Source organism: Rattus norvegicus, chromosome X (genome assembly GCF_021556685.1).
Source record: "Rattus norvegicus strain SHRSP/BbbUtx chromosome X, alternate assembly SHRSP_T2T, whole genome shotgun sequence".
Classification (NCBI taxonomy): Eukaryota; Metazoa; Chordata; class Mammalia; order Rodentia; family Muridae; genus Rattus; species Rattus norvegicus.
The window spans coordinates 123342245-123362570 of NC_141554.1; the positions used below are offsets into that span (position 1 = coordinate 123342245).

The 20326-nt window shown below is 39.2% G+C and overlaps 1 protein-coding gene and 1 pseudogene across 1 annotated transcript in view; one reads left to right on the forward strand and one right to left on the reverse strand.

Annotated features, from left to right (window-relative positions):
* Positions 1 to 20326, reverse strand: part of Tesl1 (testin LIM domain protein like 1) — a 54768-nt gene that overhangs the window by 16023 nt on the left and 18419 nt on the right. The gene's annotated exons all lie outside the window — the stretch shown is intronic.
* Positions 8535 to 20047, forward strand: LOC134484112 (stress-induced-phosphoprotein 1-like; annotated as a pseudogene).

Genomic DNA, 20326 nt, shown 5'->3' on the forward strand with positions numbered 1-20326 from the left:
GGAGGACTTCAAGAAAGACATAAAGAACTCCCTTAGAGAACAAGTAGAAGCCTACAGAGAAGAATCGCAAAAATCCCTGAAAGAATTCCAGGAAAACACAATCAAACAGTTGAAGGAATTAAAAATGGAAATAGAAGCAATCAAGAAAGAACACATGGAAACAACCCTGGACATAGAAAATCAAAAGAAAAGACAAGGAGCTGTAGATACAAGCTTCACCAACAGAATTCAAGAGATGGAAGAGAGAATCTCGGGAGCAGATGATTCCATAGAAATCATTGACTCAACTGTCAAAGATAATGTAAAGCGGAAAAAGCTACTGGTCCAAAACATACAGGAAATCCAGGACTCAATGAGAAGATCAAACCTAAGGATAATAGGTATAGAAGAGAGTGAAGACTCCCAGCTAAAAGGACCAGTAAATATCTTCAACAAAATCATAGAAGAAAACTTCCCTAACCTAAAAAAAAGAGATACCCATAGGCATACAAGAAGCCTACAGAACTCCAAATAGATTGGACCAGAAAAGAAACACCTCCCGTCACATAATTGTCAAAACACCAAACGCACAAAATAAAGAAAGAATATTAAAAGCAGTAAGGGAAAAAGGTCAAGTAACATATAAAGGCAGACCTATCAGAATCACACCAGACTTTTCGCCAGAAACTATGAAGGCCAGAAGATCCTGGACAGATGTCATACAGACCCTAAGAGAACACAAATGCCAGCCCAGGTTACTGTATCCTGCAAAACTCTCAATTAACATAGATGGAGAAACCAAGATATTCCATGACAAAACCAAATTTACACAATATCTTTCTACAAGTCCAGCACTAGAAAGGATAATAAAGGGTAAAGCCCAACATAAGGAGGCAAGCTATACCCTAGAAGCAAGAAACTAATCATCTTGGCAACAAAACAAAGAGAATGAAAGCACACAAACATAACCTCACTTCCAAATATGAATATAACGGGAAGCAATAATCACTATTCCTTAATATCTCTCAATATCAATGGCCTCAACTCCCCAATAAAAAGACATAGATTAACAAACTGGATACGCAACGAGGACCCTGCATTCTGCTGCCTACAGGAAACACACCTCAGAGACAAAGACAGACATTACCTCAGAGTGAAAGGCTGGAAAACAATTTTCCAAGCAAATGGTCAGAAGAAGCAAGCTGGAGTAGCCATTCTAATATCAAATAAAATCAATTTTCAACTAAAAGTCATCAAAAAAGATAAGGAAGGACACTTCATATTCATCAAAGGAAAAATCCACCAAGATGAACTCTCAATCCTAAATATCTATGCCCCAAATACAAGGGCACCTACATATGTAAAAGAAACCTTACTAAAGCTCAAAACACACATTGCACCTCACACAATAATAGTGGGAGATTTCAACACCCCACTCTCATCAATGGACAGATCATGGAAACAGAATTTAAACAGAGATGTAGACAGACTAAGAGAAGTCATGAGCCAAATGGACTTAACGGATATTTATAGAACATTCTATCCTAAAGCAAAAGGATATACCTTCTTCTCAGCTCCTCATGGTACTTTCTCCAAAATTGACCATATAATTGGTCAAAAAACGGGCCTCAACAGGTACAGAAAGATAGAAATAATCCCATGCGTGCTATCGGACCACCACGGCCTAAAACTGGTCTTCAATAACAATAAGGGAAGAATGCCCACATATACGTGGAAATTGAACAATGCTCTACTCAATGATAACCTGGTCAAGGAAGAAATAAAGAAAGAAATTAAAAACTTTTTAGAATTTAATGAAAATGAAGATACAACATACTCAAACTCATGGGACACAATGAAAGCTGTGCTAAGAGGAAAACTCATAGCGCTGAGTGCCTGCAGAAAGAAACAGGAAAGAGCATATGTCAGCAGCTTGACAGCACACCTAAAAGCTCTAGAACAAAAAGAAGCAAATACACCCAGGAGGAGTAGAAGGCAGGAAATAATCAAACTCAGAGCTGAAATCAACCAAGTAGAAACAAAAAGGACCATAGAAAGAATCAACAGAACCAAAAGTTGGTTCTTTGAGAAAATCAACAAGATAGATAAACCCTTAGCCAGACTAACGAGAGGACACAGAGAGTGCGTCCAAATTAACAAAATCAGAAATGAAAAGGGAGACATAACTACAGATTCAGAGGAAATTCAAAAAATCATCAGATCTTACTATAAAAACCTATATTCAACAAAACTTGAAAATCTTCAGGAAATGGACAATTTCCTAGACAGATACCAGGTATCGAAGTTAAATCAGGAACAGATAAACCAGTTAAACAACCCCATAACTCCTAAGGAAATAGAAGCAGTCATTAAAGGCCTCCCAACCAAAAAGAGCCCAGGTCCAGACGGGTTTAGTGCAGAATTCTATCAAACCTTCATAGAAGACCATATACCAATATTATCCAAACTATTCCACAAAATTGAAACAGATGGAGCCCTACCGAATTCCTTCTATGAAGCCACAATTACTCTTATACCTAAACCACACAAAGACACAACAAAGAAAGAGAACTTCAGACCAATTTCCCTTATGAATATCGACGCAAAAATACTCAATAAAATTCTGGCAAACTGAATTCAAGAGCACATCAAAACAATCATCCACCATGATCAAGTAGGCTTCATCCCAGGCATGCAGGGATGGTTTAATATAAGGAAAACCATCAACGTGATCCATCATATAAACAAACTGAAAGAACAGAACCACATGATCATTTCATTAGATGCTGAGAAAGCATTTGACAAAATTCAACACCCCTTCATGATAAAAGTCCTGGAAAGAATAGGTATTCAAGGCCCATACCTAAACATAGTAAAAGCCATATACAGCAAACCAGTTGCTAACAGTAAACTAAATGGAGAGAAACTTGAAGCAATCCCACTAAAATCAGGGACTAGACAAGGCTGCCCACTCTCTCCCTACTTATTCAATATAGTTCTTGAAGTTCTAGCCAGAGCAATCAGACAACAAAAGGAGATCAAGGGGATACAGATCGGAAAAGAAGAGGTCAAAATATCACTATTTGCAGACGACATGATAGTATATTTAAGTGATCCCAAAAGTTCCACCAGAGAACTACTAAAGCTGATAAACAACTTCAGCAAAGTGGCTGGGTATAAAATTAACTCAAATAAATCAGTTGCCTTCCTCTATACAAAAGAGAAACAAGCCGAGAAAGAAATTAGGGAAACGACACCCTTCATAATAGACCCAAATAATATAAAGTACCTCGGTGTGACTTTAACCAAGCAAGTAAAAGATCTGTACAATAAGAACTTCAAGACACTGAGGAAAGAAATTGAAGAAGACCTCAGAAGATGGAAAGATCTCCCATGCTCATGGATTGGCAGGATTAATATAGTAAAAATGGCCATTTTACCAAAAGCAATCTACAGATTCAATGCAATCCCCATCAAAATACCAATCCAATTCTTCAAAGAGTTAGACAGAACAATTTGCAAATTCATCTGGAATAACAAAAAACCCAGGATAGCTAAAGCTATCCTTAACAATAAGAGGACTTCAGGGGGAATCACTATCCCTGAACTCAAGCAGTATTACAGAGCAATAGTGATAAAAACTGCATGGTATTGGTACAGAGACAGACAGATAGACCAATGGAATAGAATTGAAGACCCAGAAATGAACCCACACACCTATGGTCACTTGATTTTTGACAAAGGAGCCAAAACCATCCAATGGAAAAAAGATAGCATTTTCAGCAAATGGTGCTGGTTCAACTGGAGGGCAACATGTAGAAGAATGCAGATCGATCCATGCTTATCACCCTGTACAAAGCTTAAGTCCAAGTGGATCAAGGACCTCCACATCAAACCAGACACACTCACACTAATAGAAGAAAAACTAGGGAAGCATCTGGAACACATGGACACTGGAAAACATTTCCTGAACAAAACACCAATGGCTTATGCTCTAAGATCAAGAATCGACAAATGGGATCTCATAAAACTGCAAAGCTTCTGTAAGGCAAAGGACACTGTGGTTAGGACAAAACGCCAACCAACAGATTGGGAAAAGATCTTTACCAATCCTATAACAGATAGAGGCCTTATATCCAAAATATACAAAGAACTCAAGAAGTTAGACCGCAGGGAAACAAATAACCCTATTAAAAAATGGGGTTCAGAGCTGAACAAAGAATTCACAGCTGAGGAATGCCGAATGGCTGAGAAACACCTAAAGAAATGTTCAACATCTTTAGTCATAAGGGAAATGCAAATCAAAACAACCCTGAGATTTCACCTCACACCAGTGCAATTGGCTAAGATCAAAAACTCAGGTGACAGCAGATGCTGGCGAGGATGTGGAGAAAGAGGAACACTCCTCCATTGTTGGTGGGATTGCAGACTGGTAAAACCATTCTGGAAATCAGTCTGGAGGTTCCTCAGAAAATTGGACATTGAAATGCCTGAGGATCCAGCCATACCTCTCTTGGGCATATACCCAAAAGATGCCTCAACATATAAAAGAGACACGTGCTCCACTATGTTCATCGCAGCCTTATTTATAATAGCCAGAAACTGGAAAGAACCCAGATGCCCTTCAACAGAGGAATGGATACAGAAAATGTGGTACATCTACACAATGGAATATTACTCAGCTATCAAAAACAACGAGTTTATGAAATTCGTAGGCAAATGGTTGGAACTGGAAAATATCATCCTGAGTGAGCTAACCCACTCACAGAAAGACATACATGGTATGCACTCATTGATAAGTGGCTATTAGCCCAAATGCTTGAATTACCCTAGATCCCTAGGACAAAGGAAACTCAAGACGGATGATCAAAATGTGAATGCTTCACTCCTTCTTTAAATGAGGAAAAAGAATACCCTTGGCAGGGAAGGGAGAGGCAAAGATTAAAACAGAGACTGAAGGAACACCCATTCAGAGCCTGCCCCACATGTGGCCCATACATATACAGCCACCCAATTAGACAAGATGGATGAAGCAAAGAAGTGCAGACCGACAGGAGCCGGATGTAGATCGCTCCTGAGAGACACAGCCAGAATACAGCAAATACAGAGGCGAATGCCAGCAGCAAACCCCTGAACTGAGAATAGGTCCCCCGTTGAAGGAATCAGAGAAAGAACTGGAAGAGCTTGAAGGTGCTCGAGACCCCAAAAGTACAACAATGTCAAGCAACCAGAGCTTCCAGGGACTAAGCCACTACCTAAAGACTATACATGGACTGACCCTGGACTCTGTCCCCATAGGTAGCAATGAATATCCTAGTAAGAGCACCAGTGGAAGGGGAAGCCCTGGGTCCTGCTAAGACTGAACCCCCAGTGAACTAGACTATGCGGGGAGGGTGGCAATGGGGGGAGGGTTGGGAGGGGAACACCCACAAGGAAGGGGAGGGGGGAGGGTGATGTCTGTCCGGAAACCGGGAAAGGGAATAACACTTGAAATGTATATAAGAAATACTCAAGATAATAAAAAAAAAATAAAATAAAAAAAAAGAAACAATTCCATTAAAATGAGGTATAGATCTAAACAGAAAATTCTCATTCATTGTCTGAGAAACATTTAAAGAAATGTACAGCATCCTAATTCATCAGTGGAATGCAAATTAAGACCACTTTAATATTCCATCTTATACTTCTCAGACTGGCTAAGATCAATCAAACAAATGGCAGTTTGTGTTGGTAAGGATGTTGATTCAGGGAAACACTTCTTCAGTGCTGATGGCAGTACAAACTCATAAACACATTATGAAAATCAAAATGGAGGTGTCTCATAAAACTGCAAATCTATCTACCTCAAGATCCACTTATACCACTTGGGTATATACTCTAATGGTGCCCCATCCCATCCTACCAAAAGGACACTTCTTAGCTATGTTCATAATGGCTTTATTAATAATGGGTAATAACTGGAATCAACCGAGATATCTATCAATCAAGAATGGATAGAGAAAATGTGGTACATCTATACAATGGAGTATTACTTGGCTTTTCTTTAAAAATTACATCGTAAAAGAATGGAACTTTAAAAAAAGTTCAGGATGAGGCAACCCATGTCCAGAAAGAATACCACGATATATAATCACTTATAAGTGTATATTCAGTGTTAAGTAAAGTACAATCACACTAAAATCCCCAGTCCCAGTGAAGTTAGATAAAGAGGAATGATCTACAGGGGACACATGAATCTCTTTGAGAACAGGAAATAGAAATTTTTTGGGTAGACTAGGACCAGTTGAGGATGGGAACAGGAATGATCAGGTTGGGGAGGGTGGAATGGAGGGAAAGAGTTTGGAGTGAGACACTGGAATAGCTTGGCTTTTAAAAGCCCCCATGGGGTCTTCAGTAGCCTCTCTGCATTCGTGCTGTGGTTGTTTAGCTTGGGGATTTGTTGGACTGCTAACATTGGGAGTGGGGATGTCTCTAAATCTTTTTTCTGCATGTGGGACCATATTCTTATTACTGGATTGCCTCATTCACCCTTGATAGAAACGTATATGTCTAGTTTTATTGTATCATGCTATGCCATGTTTGGTTGCTATCACTGGAAGGCCTGAAGGAAAATGAAGGAGCAGTGGATCTTGAGGAAAGGGGAGGTGAGAGAATAACTGGAACAAGAAGGAAGGGAAGGCTGCAGTCAACATGCAGGTTATGAGAGAAAAATAAATATAAAAAATCAATGTAACTTTAGAGGTTCCCACCTGTACAAGGATAAATATGACCACCGTCTTTGATCAAATGGAACACACATTAATTTTATTCCTTTGGTGGCATTATGTAGGCTCTTTTGAATAATATTGTCTTATACTTTGCCACATTATTTCATGTATCCTCAATTCATTCCTTTATGCATTGGAAAACTTAGACCTATGCTACTATAAATAAGACTTAAACCTTCCCCTTTTAACCCAGGTAGTTAGAAAAACAACCTTCTTACACAAGATACCTCATACCACACTGATTAATGGTTCTAGAGCCCAGAACCCATGTTATGTGTTTTTATGCTGGTAGTCAGACATAGTTGAAAAATCCACCCTTCGTGCCATCCCCTATGTATCTGATGATAAAATTGAGATTACAGAAAAAATGCCTAACAGATTAGTAGATGTACTCCAATATTGCTGCCAACTTGCAATGGAATCTCCAAAAATTTAGCAATTCTAGACTATGCGTAAGAAGCACACCTGAGTGGTCTTGGGGATGTCCCTGGCCACAAGTAATTACCAAATATTACTCTACTGAATAAATTAATCAGAAAGGTCTTCATTTTTTACAAGAGGGTTGGCTGCTTCCAGTTTGTTCTTTATCTGACCCTACCCATGTAGTGCTGTCACAAGAGACTTTCTACTTCTCCTTAAAATGGATTCAGTTCTATCCCCTATAACTCAAGGATGTGGCCCTAGCCAAGAAATTAGGTATACCCTTTAATCATTTTGCTAAAGTAGTTTCATTAACACAGAGATATAGGTAGCTAAACACAAAAATGAGGAGGTATTCTGGCTTGATATAGCTACCTAAGCCAAGCACAAATAGCAGAGATTTTGCCTGGTGTACTGAATATCCTATTAATATTATGGACATCCTAAGCTGTAAAGAACTGCATCCTGAGAGGCCAATGTTCACAGTACTCCAATAAAGAATATAAGAGACAATTTGCCTTCTGCCTAAAGTGGTGTGAGATACTCCACATCCCAAAGCAAACAGTCCACCATTCATGTTTGCAAAAGACTGCTCTAGATTCATCTTTACATCTCTATCCCATATTGCCCCTTTCCAAATAAGGTCTTATTATGCCACATTTTTATGATGACGGTATCAAACCATTCTCCTTGGCCCTAACATGGCCTTCTTCATATGCCAATCTTAGGATTAATAATTCTGTTTTTATGAATACCTCCCCCAGCCTCCTGCTTTAGGTAAGTTGGCATTGAGCCTTCATTTTATTAAAAAACAACACTCTCCCTTGTCAATTTCTACTAGGTGGGCCTCCTTCACAAGTGTCACAGAAAATTTCATTCTATGCCAAAATGGGTACCTACAGTCTCCTATTTTGGTCAAGTTCAGTTTTCAATTTCCCTTTCTCTTAAAGTGGCTTAACCCAAGACTTTCAGATGAAAGGAATTATAGACAAAAGAGGTTATCTGTGACTTCCATGCTTTTTTCAAGAGATCTTCAGACCTACCTCCTCTGACACTTAGGACCTAAAATCTACCCTTCTAACTGAAATTATGTAACATCTTTTTTTGTATGACCTATGTGTCCAGGTGTATACCTTTGCAACCCAAGAGAATATAGACAATAATGATTAAGGTTTTTCTGGTAGAAAAGTAAAAACTATGAGCCCAAACTCTTCACCCCATGCTTCAAGGTGTCCATGAAGAAAAGGAAATGTCCTATTCTCTGGGTCTACACTTATGTAGCTGATGCTAAGTTTGAGGAGTACAAAGGATTATGGACTACAATCTAAGTGGCTAGGAACAATGATCAGACTGATATCAATCAGAACCATGGGAGGAATGACTATTCTAGACTATGATGAAGAGTTGGTTCCCAATGTGGTAACTCCCATATACTCCCCTAGGCACAAGTTATTTTGGGGCATTTATTTTATTTTATTTTATTTTATTTTTGGTAAAACAAAAACAGTGCATTTATTGAATTAGACACCTAGGTCTTTTTTTTAATTCTTTTTTTAATTAACTTGAGTATTTCTTTTTTTGTAACTTTTTTTATTAACTTGAGTATTTCTTCTATACATTTCGAGTGTTATTCCCTTTCACAGATCCAGGGCAAACATCTCCCTCCCCCCTCCCCTTCCTTATGGGTGTTCCCCTCCCAACCCTGCCCCCATTGCCGCCCTCACCCCAACAGTCTAGTTCACTGGGGGTTCAGTCTTACCAGGACCCAGGGCTTCCCCTTCCACTGGTGCTCTTACTGGGATATTCATTGCTACCTATGAGGTCAGAGTCCAGGGTCAGTCCATGTATAGTATTTACGAAGTGGCTTAGTCCCTGGAAGCTCTGGTTGCTTGGCATTGTTGGACATATGGGGTCTCGAGCCCCTTCAAGCTCTTCCAGTTCTTTCTCTGATTCCTTCAACGGGGGTCCTATTCTCAGTTCAGTGGTTTGCTGCTGGCATTCGTTTTATTTGCTGTATTCTGGCTGTGTCTCTCAGGAGCGATCTACATCCGGCTCCTGTCAGTCTGCACTTCTTTGCTTCATCCATCTTGTCTAATTGGGTGGCTGTAAATGTATGGGCCACATGTGGGGCAGTCTCTGAATGGGTGTTCCTTCAGTCTCTGTTTTAATCTTTGCCTCTCTCTTCCCTGCCAAGGGTATTCTTGTTCCCCTTTTAAAGAAGGAGTGAAGCATTCACATTTTGATCATCCCTCTTGAGTTTCAATTGTTCTAGGCATCTAGGGTAATTCAAGCATTTGGGCTAATAGCCTCTTATCAATGAGTGCATGCCATGTGTGTTTTTCTGTGATTGGGTTACCTCACTCAGGATGATATTTTGCAGTTCCAACCATTTGCCTACGAATTTCATAAAGTCATCGTTTTTGATAGCTGAGTAATATTCCATTGTATAGATGTACCACATTTTCTGTATCCATTCCTCTGTTGAAGGGCATCTGGGTTCTTTCCAGCTTCTGGCTATTATAAATAAGGCTGCGATGAACATAGTGGAGCACGTGTCTTTTTTATATGTTGGGGCATCTTTTGGGTATATGCCCAAGAGAGGTATAGCTGGGTCCTCAGGCAGTTCAAGGTCCAATTTACTGAGGAACCTCCAGACTGATTTCCAGAATGGTTGTATCAGTCTGCAACCCCACCAACAATGGAGGAGTGTTCCTCTTTCTCCACATCCTCTCCAGCATCTGCTGTCACCTGAGTTTTTGATCTTAGCCAATTGCACTGGTGTGAGGTGAAATCTCAGGGTTGTTTTGATTTGCATTTCCCTTATGACTAAAGATGGTGAACATTTCTTTAGGTGTTTCTCAGCCATTCACAATTCCTCAGCTGTGAATTCTTTGTTTAGCTCTGAACCCCATTTTTTAATAGGGTTATTTGTCTCCCTGTGGTCTAACTTCTTGAGTTCTTTGTATATTTTGGATATAAGGCCTCTATCTGTTGTAGGATTGGTAAAGATCTTTTCCCAATCTGTTGGTTGCCGTTTTGTCCTAACCACAGTGTCCTTTGCATTACAGAAGCTTTGCAGTTTTATGAGATCCCATGTGTCGATTCTTGATCTTAGAGCATAAGCCATTGGTGTTTTGTTCAGGAAATTTTTTCCAGTGCCCATGTGTTCCAGATGCTTCCCTAGTTTTTCTTCTATTAGTTTGAGTGTATCTGGTTTGATGTGGAGGTTCTTGATACACTTGGACTTAAGCTTTGTACAGGGTGACAAGCATGGATCGTTCTGCATTCTTCTACATGTTGCCCTCCAGTTGAACCAGCACCATTTGCTGAAAATGCTATCCTTTTTCCATTGAATGGTTTTGGCTCCTTTGTCAAAAATCAGGTGCCCATAGTTGTGTGGGTTCATTTCCCTTATTGCTTTTAATATTCTTTCTTTATTTTGTGCGTTTGGTGTTTTTACTATTATGTGACAGGGGGAGTTTCTTTTCTGGTCCAGTCTATTTGGAGTTCTGTAGGCTTCTTGTATGCATATGGGTATCTCTTTCTTTAGGTTAGGGAAGTTTTCTTCTATGATTTTGGTGAAGATATTGACTGTTCCTTTGAGCGGTGAGTCTTCACTCTCTTCTATACCTATTATCCTTTGCTTTGATCTTCTCATTGAGTCCTGGATTTCCTGTATGTTTTGGACCTGTAGCTTTTTCTGATTTCCATTATCTTTGACATTTGAGTTGATGATTTCTATGAAATCTTCTGCTCCTGAGATTCTCTCTTCTATCTCTTCTATTCTGTTGGTGAAGCTTGTATCTATGGCTCCTTGTCTCTTCTTTTGGTTTTCTATGGCCTACTTGTGTATTTGTTCCTAACCTACCCAGTCTCTTGTTTCTCTTTGGAATGTGGCCTTAGACCTCCTTCCTTAGACCTTCTTTTTCTTTCAAAGAGGGCATAAAAATTAAATCCTTCCTCCAAAGAATGATCATATTACATATGCATGTAAACAAGGTGGACATTGGAACAATCTAATTGGGGATCACCAATTTTTTTACAAGCAAAACCTTCAAACCAAACAGTTTGTGTTCAATCTCCTCACCGGTATTGCAAGGTCACATGATTTCTGGCCTGCCCCGGACAACTGACTACAAATGTCAAAAGATATTTAGAATTCCAAATATATACAAATAGAAAGGAAATTTCCATTTAGTAGCATACTCAAGATTTCAAAAATACAGTTGAGAAAGTAATATTAATTGCTTTGATACAACAAGACAAAATACATGCAAAGACAGAAACATCACAGTAAGAACAAATCACTCATTGGAACTCCTTGCTGCATTCTACCAGGTTAGGAAAGCAACCAATTCCATTTTTAAAGTTTTACGAGTGAGTATGTTATCAACCATGATCACCATATACAGCAGAGAAAACTTTTATCATTTATAAAGTAAAAAGGACATTTCATGACAAATGCATAAAGGATGACAGTATTAAACATGAAAGTACAAGGCAAATAAATATTATTAGAGGATTATGAGAACAGAGAACCAGGAAGAAATTCATCAAGTACAACAGAGTGAAACTTCAAACCCACAGTACCAGGAAAAGATCAAATAAACAGCAAACTTTAACATAAAAACAAACAAACAAAACAAAACAAACAGAACCAAAAAATCTCCAAAAGAATCAATAAAATCATAAGAACTTTTAAATACTTCCTAATGATTATTTTAAAGATAAATGCCTTTTACTCACAAAAAGAGAAATGAAGATTAGCTCATAGGACTGAAAGTAAGAGCAACTGTCCTTGTATCTGAAAGAAAAACAACTGACAGGAATAAGCACTTACTGACAAAGAACAACAGAATGGAAACACTCTAACAAGTGAGTATATATAGAAAGTAAGACAGTATAACTATTGTGATATGTGGTAATGTAGACTTCATAACAAAATTAGTGAGAATAGATAGTTAATAGCTAAATTTTAGTAAAACAATTTTTTCTAATCCATCAAGAATGTATAACTATTACAAACATAAAGATACCAAATCTTTGGGCTCCCAAATTCATATAATAAATGCTAATGGAAAAAGTCATATATGTCCTGGTAAAATAATAATCAGTAATTTCAATAACAATTTCAATATTAGTAATGATAATTTATCATCATTATCATTATCTGTGTTTTTTGCTGGTCAGATTTCTCTACTAAAGTACCCTAGAAAAAGCAACATTAAAAAAGAAGGGTTTGTGTTGGGAACACAAGGCATACATATTCAATTCAATGGGGTTCTGAGCCAGGCTATAGAGTAGGTGCATTAGCTAAATGAGATCCTGAGTGCTGGAAACATTGATGATGCCTTACAGTGCTACTCTGAAACAATTAAGCTAGATCCCCAGAACCATGTGCTCTATACCAATCGCTCTGCAGCCTATGCCAAGAAAGAAGACTATCAGAACACCTATGAAGATAACTGCAAGACTCTTGACCTGAACCCCGATTGGGGCAAAGGTTATTCAAGAAAAGCAGCAGTCCTTGAGTTCCTAAACAAGTGTGAAGAGGTCAAAAGTACCTGTGAAGAAGGTTTAAAACATGAAGCCAGCACTCACAGAGAGCTCAGAGGTAGCCCCCTACATGCAACTTCAGCTGCGGGACCACAGGTAAGACTATTCTGCTCCAAGCAACCTGCCTGGTGGACTCAGGACACAGGCCCACAGGAACAGCAGTAGGCAGGAAAGACTACACGCCCAAAAGCAGAACACTCTGTTCACATAACTGGCTGAAAGAAAACAGGAAAACAGGGCAACATCACTCCTGACACACAGGCCTATAGGACAGTCTAGCCGCTGTCAGAAATAGCAAAACAAGGTAACACCAGAGACAACCTGATGGCGAGAGGCAAGCACAGGAAACCAAGCAACAGAAACCAAGACTACATGGCATCATTGGAGCTGAATTCTCCCACCAAAGCAAACACTGAATATCCAAACACACCAGAAAAATAAGATATAGATTTAAAATCATATTTGATGATGATGATGGAGGACTTCAAGAAAGACATAAAGAACTCCCTTAGAGAAACGCAGGAAAACATAAATAAACAAGTAGAAGCCTATAGAGAGGAATCACAAAAATCCCTGAAAGAATTCCAGGAAAACACAATCAAACAGTTGAAGGAATAAAAAATGGAAATAGAAGCATTAAAGAAAGCACAAAGGGAGACAACCCTGGATATAGAAAACCAAAGGAAGAGACAAGGAGCCATAGAAACAAGCATCGCCAACAGAATACAAGAGATAGAAGAGAGAATCTCAGGAGCAGAATATTCCATAGAAATCATCGCCACAACTGTCAAAGAAAATGTAAAACAGAAAAAGCTACTGGTCCAAAACATACAGGAAATCCAGGACTCAAAGAGAAGATCAAACCTAAGGATAATAGGTATAGAAGAGAGTGAAGATTCCCAGCTCAAAGGACCAGTAAATATCTTCAACAAAATCATAGAAGAAAACTTCCCTAACCTAAAGAAAGAGATACCCATAAGCATACAAGAAGCCTACAGAACTAAAAATAGATTGGACCAGAAAAGAAACTCCTCCTGTCACATAATAGTCAAAACACCAAATCAACAAAACAAAGAGAGAATATTAAAAGAAGTAAGGGAAAAAAGTCAAGTAACATATAAAGGCAGACCCATCAGAATCACACCAGACTTCTCATCGGAGACTATGAAAGACAGAAGATCCTGAACAGATGTCATACAGACCGTAAGAGAACACAAATGCCAGCTCAGGTTACTGTATCCTGCAAAACTCTCAATTAACATAGATGGAGAAACCAAGATATTCCATGACAAAACCAAATGTACACAATATCTTTCTATAAATCCAGCCCTACCAAGGATAATAAATGGTAAAGCCCAACATAAGGAGGAAAACTACACCCTAGTAAAGACAAGGGACTAATCGTCTTGGCAACAAAACAAATAGAAAACAAGGACACAAACGTAATCTCACATCCAAATACGAATATAACAGGAAGCAACAATCACAATTTCTTAATATTTCTCAACATCAATGGACTCAACTCTCCAATACAAAGACATAGATTAACAAACTGGATATGCAATGAGAACCCTGCATTCTGCTGACTACAGGAAACACACCTTAGAGACAAAGACAGACACTACCACAGAGAGAAAGCCCGGAGAACAAATTTTCCAAGCAAATGGTTGGAAGAAGCAAGCTGGAGTAGCCATTCTAATATCAAATAAAATCGATTTTCAACTAAAAATCCTCAAAAAAGATAAGGAAGGACACTTCATATTCATCAAAGGAAAAATCCACCATGACAAACTCTCAATCCTAAATATCTATGCTCAAAAGACAATGACACCTACATACATAAAAGAAACCTTACTAAAGCTCAAAACACACATTGCACCTCACACAATAATAGTAGGAGATTTTAACACCCCAATCTCATCAATGGACAGATCACGAAGACAGAAATTAAACAGAGACATAGACAAACTAAGAGAAGTCATGAACCAAGTGGACTTAACAGATATTTATAGAACATTCTATCCTAAGGCAAAAGGATATACCTTCTTCTGACCATCTCATGGTACTTTCTCCAAAATTGATTGTATAATTGGTCATAAAACAGGCCTCAATAGATACAGAAAGATAGAAATAATCCCATGTGTCTTATGAGACTACCACGGGCTAAAGCTGGTCTTCAACCAATAAGGGAAGAATGCCCACATATATATGGAAGTTGAACCATGCTCTACTCAATGATAACCTGGTCAAGGAAGAAATAAAGAAATTAAAGACTTCTTAGAATTTAATGAAAATGAAGATACAACATACCCAAATTTATGTGACACAATGAAAGGTGTGCTAAGAGGAAATCACATAGCCCTTAGTGCCTGCAGAAAGAAACAGGAGAGAGCATATATCAGCAACTTGACAGCACACCTAAAAGCTCTAGAACAAAAAGAAGCAAATACACCCAGGAGGAGTAGAAGGCAAGAAATAATCAAACTTAGAGATGAAATCAACCAAATAGAAACAAAAAGGACTGTACAAAGAATCAACAGAAATAAAAGCTGGTCCTTTGAGAAAATCAACAAGATAGATAAACCCTTAGCCAGACTAGTGAGAGGACCCAGAGAGTGTGTCCAAATTAACAAAATCAGAAATGAAAAGGGAGATATAACTACAGAATCAGAGGAAATTCAAAAAAATCATCAGATCCTACTACAAAAGCCTATATTCAACAAAACTTGAAAATCTGCAGGAAATGGACAATTTCCTAGACAGATACCAGGTACCAAAGTTAAATCTGGAACAGATAAATCAATTAAACAACCCCATGACTCCCAACAAAATAGAAGCAGTCCTTAAAGTTCTCCCAACAAAAAAGAGCCCAAGTTCAGACTGGTTCAGTGCAGAATTCTATCAGACCTTCATAGAAGACCTCATACCAATACTATCCAAATTATTCCACAAAATTGAAACAGATGGAGCACTCCCAAATGCCTTCTATGAAGCCACATTTACTCTTATACCTAAACCACACAAAGACTAAACAAAGAAAGAGAACTTCAGACCAATTTCCCTTATGAATATCGACACAAAAATACTCAATAAAATTCTGGCAAACCGAACACAAGAGCACATCAAAATAATCATCCACCATGATCAAGTAGGCTTCATCCCAGTCACGTAGGGATGGTTTAATATACGGAAAACCATCAAAGTAATCCATTATATAAACAAACTTAAAGAACAAAACCACATGATCATGTCATTAGATGCTGAGAAAGCATTTGACAAAATTCAACACCCCTTCATGATAAAAGTACTGGAAAGAATAGGAAGTCAAGACCCAAACCTAAACAGAATAAAAGCCATATACAGCAAACCAGTAGCTAATGTTAAACTAAATGGAGAGAAACTTGAAGCAATCCCACTAAAATCAGGGAATAGACTATTATTCAATATAGCACTTGAAGTCCTAGCCACAGCAATCAGACAACAAAAGGAGGTCAAAGGGATACAAATTGGAAGGGGAAAAAGTCAAAATATCACTATTTGCAGATGGTATGATAGTTTTCTTAAGTGATCCCAAAAGTTCCACCAGAGAACTACTAATCCTGATAAACACCTTCAGCAAATGGTTAGGTATAAAATTACCTCAAATAAATCAGTAGCCTTCCTTTACACAAAACAGAAACAAGCCGAGAAAGAAATTAGGGAAATGACACCCTTCATAATAGTCCCAAATAATATAAAATACCTTGGTGTGACTTTAACCAAGCAAGTGAAAGATCCATATGATAAGAACGTCAAGCCTCTGAAGAAAAAAACTGAAGAAGACCTCAGAAGATGGAAAGATCTCCCATGCTCATGGATTGGCAGGATTAATATAGTAAAAATGGCCATTTTACCAAAAGCTATGTACAGATTCAATGCAATCCCCATCAAAATACCAATCCAATTCTTCAAAGAGTTAGACAGAACAATTTGAAAATTCATATGAAATAACAAAAACCCAGGATAGCTTAAACTATCCTCCACAATAAAAGGACTTCTGGGGGAATCGCTATCCCTGAACTCAAGCAGTATTACAGGGCAATAGTGATAAAAACTGCATGGTATTGGTACAGAGATAGACAGATAGACCAGTGGAATAGAATTGAAGACCCAGAAATGAACTCACACACCTATGGTCACTTGATTTTTGACAAAGGAGTCAAAACCATCCCATGGAAAAAAGATAGCATTTTCAGCAAATGATACTAGTTCAACTGGAGGTCAGGATGTAGAAGAATGCAGATCGATCCATGCATATCACCCTGTACACAGCTTAAGGCCAGGTGGATCAAGGACCTCCACCTCAAACTGGATACACTCAAACTAATAGAAGAAAAAGTGGGGAAGCATCTCGAACACATAGGCATTGGAGAAAATTTCCTGAACAAAACACCTGAACACTTGATCTTAGGCTTATGCTTTAAGATCAAGAATCGACAAATGGGATCTCATAAGACTACAAAATTTCTGTAAGGTAATGGACACTGTTGTTAGGACAAAACGACCACCAACAGATTGGGAAAAGATCTTTACCAATCCTCCAACAGAGAGAGGACTTATATCCAAAATATACAAAGAACTCAAGACATTAGACTGCAGGGAGACAAATAACCCTATAAAAATGGTGGACAGAGCTAAACAAAGAATTCCCAGCTGAGGAATGCTGAATGGCTGAGAAAAACCTAAAGAAATGTTCAACATCTTTAGTCATAAGGGAAATGCAAATCAAAATGAACCAGAGATTAAACTTCACACCACTGAGAATGGCTAAGATCAAAAACTCAGGTGCCAGCAAATGCTGGTGAGGATGTGGAGAAAGAGGAACACTCCTCCATTGTTGGTGGGATTGCAGACTGTTACACTATTCTGGAAATCAGTCTGGACGTTCCTCAGAAAATTGGACATTGAACTACCTGAGGACCCAGCTATACCTCTCTTGGGCATATACCCAAAAGATGTCCCAATATATAACAAAGACACATGCTCCACTATGTTCATAGCAGCCTTATTTATAATAGCTAGAAGCTGGAAAGTACCTAGATGCCCTTCAACAGAGGAATGGATACAGAAAATGTGGTACATCTACACAATGGAATATTACTCAGCTATCAAAAACAATGACTTTATGAAATTCATAGGCAAATGGTTGGAACTGGAAAATATCATACTGAATGAGATAACCCAATCACAGAAAAACACACATAGTATGCAATCATTGATACGTGGCTATTAGTCCAAATTCTTGAATTACCCTAGATGCAGAAAACACATGAAACTCAAGAAGGATGACCAAAATGTGAATGCCTCACTCCTTCTTTAAAAGGGGAACAAGAATACCCTTGGCAGAGAATAGGGAAGCAAACTTTAGAACAGAGGCAGAAGGAACACCCATTCAGAGCCTGCCCCACATGTGACCTATACATATACAGCCACCCAATTTGATAAGATGGATGAAGCTAAGAAATGCTGGCTGACAGGAACCGGATGTAGATCACTCCTGAGAGACACAGCCAGAATACAGCAAATACATAGGCGAATGCCAGCAGCAAACCACTGAACTGAGAATAGGACCCTCGTTGAAGGAAACTTAGAAAGGTCTGAAAGAGCTTGAAGGGGCTTGAAACCCCATATGAACAACAATGCCAACCAACCAGAGCTTCCAAGTACTAAGCCACTACCCAAAGACTATACATGGACTGACCCTGGGCTCCAACCTCATAAGTAGTAATGAATAGCATAGTAAGAGCACCAGTGGAAGGGGAAGCCCTTGGTTCTGCCAAGACTGAACCCCCAGTGAATGTGATTGTTGGGGGGAGGGTGGTAATGGGGGAAGGATGGGGAGGGGAATACCCACCGAATAGGGGAGGGGAAGGGACTGGGGGGATGTTGGCCGGGAAACCGGGAAGTGGAATAACAATCAAAATGTAAATAAGAAATACTCAAGTTAATAAAGATGAACAAAAAAAATGAAGCCAACTATTTCCTGCTTAAAGAGGGCTTGCAGAACATGGAGGCCAGGTTGGCCGACAGGAAATTCATGAATCCTTTCAGGTTGCCTAATCTGTACCACAAGTTGTTCAATGATCCCAGGACCAGAACACTGCTCAGTGACCCCACCTACAAGAAATCATAGAGAAGCTACAGAACAAGCTTTCAGACATGGACATGAAGCTACAAGATCTCTGGCACCTTGACTACTCTGTGCCCTCCTTGGGATTGATCTGGACAGTATGGATGAAAAGGAAGTGGCTGCAGCACTCCCCACAAGGAGGCCAAGTCAGAACCAATGGAAGAAGATCTTCCAGAGAACAAGAAACAGGCACTGAAAGGAATGGAGTTGGGAAATGCCTACAAGAAGAAAGATTTTGACAAGTTCCTGAAGCATTATGACAGGGCCAAGCAGCTGAACCCTATCGATATGACTTATATAACTCATAAAGCAGCTTTGCACTTTGAGAAGGGTGACTCCAACAAATGCCAGGAGCTCTGTGAGAAGCCACTGAAGTGGGCAGAGAGAACAGAAAAGACTTCCACAAGATCACCAAAGCTTATGCCCAAACTGGCAATTGCTATCTCAGATAAGAAAGTTACAAGGATGCTATCCATTTCTAAAACAAGTCTCTGGCAGAGCACTGAACTGCAGAAGAAGTGCTCAAGATGTGCCAGCAGAAAGAGAATATTCTGAAGGAATAAGAACAACTGGCTTATATCAACCCTGACTTGGCTTTGGAGGAAAAGATTAAGAGCAATGAATGATTCCAGAAAGGGGACTAACACCAGGCCACGATGCACTATACAGAAGCCATTTGAAAAAAACCCAAGAAGTGCCAAATGGTACAGAAACTAAGCTGCCTGCTACACCAAGATCCTGGAGTTTCAGCTGGAACTCAAGGACTGTGAAGAGTGCATCCATCTAGAGCTAACCTTCATCAAGGGCTATACACAGAAATGATCTGCTCTGGAAGCTGTGAGGGGACTATACAAAAGCCATGGATATGTACCAAAAGACATTAGACCTGGACTCCAACTGTAAGGAAGCAGCAGATAGTTACCAATGATGTATGATGGCACAGTACAACAGGCATGATAGCCCTGAAGATGTGAAGCAGAGGGCCAGTGCTGACCCTGAGGTCAGTGGCAGATAATGAGTGACCCATACAGGGATTTCATCCTATATCAGATGAAAAAGGACCCCCCCAGGCTCTGAGTGAACACTTAAAAGAATCCTGTAAATATCACAGAAGATCCAGAAGCTGATGGATGTGGGTCTGATTGCAATTCAGTGATTACTTGCTTGTCCCCTCTTCCATTCGCCAATGAGGAAAGGCAAGCTGGGATGGTGGCAAGCAGCTCTGGGCCGAGGTGGGAGGAAAAAAATCTTATCTTTTTATTTATACATGTCTACAAGGAAGACAGACTCATCCAGCACTACCTCTGTCCCTCCTAGCACATGCATGGTCTCTTTACTGATGCCTTTAATTCTGAGTGTCCTTCCCTGCCCACTCCCAGACTCCCTCTCACTGTCTCAGCTGCTTCCCTGTACTATAGTTGGTTATTTTTTAATT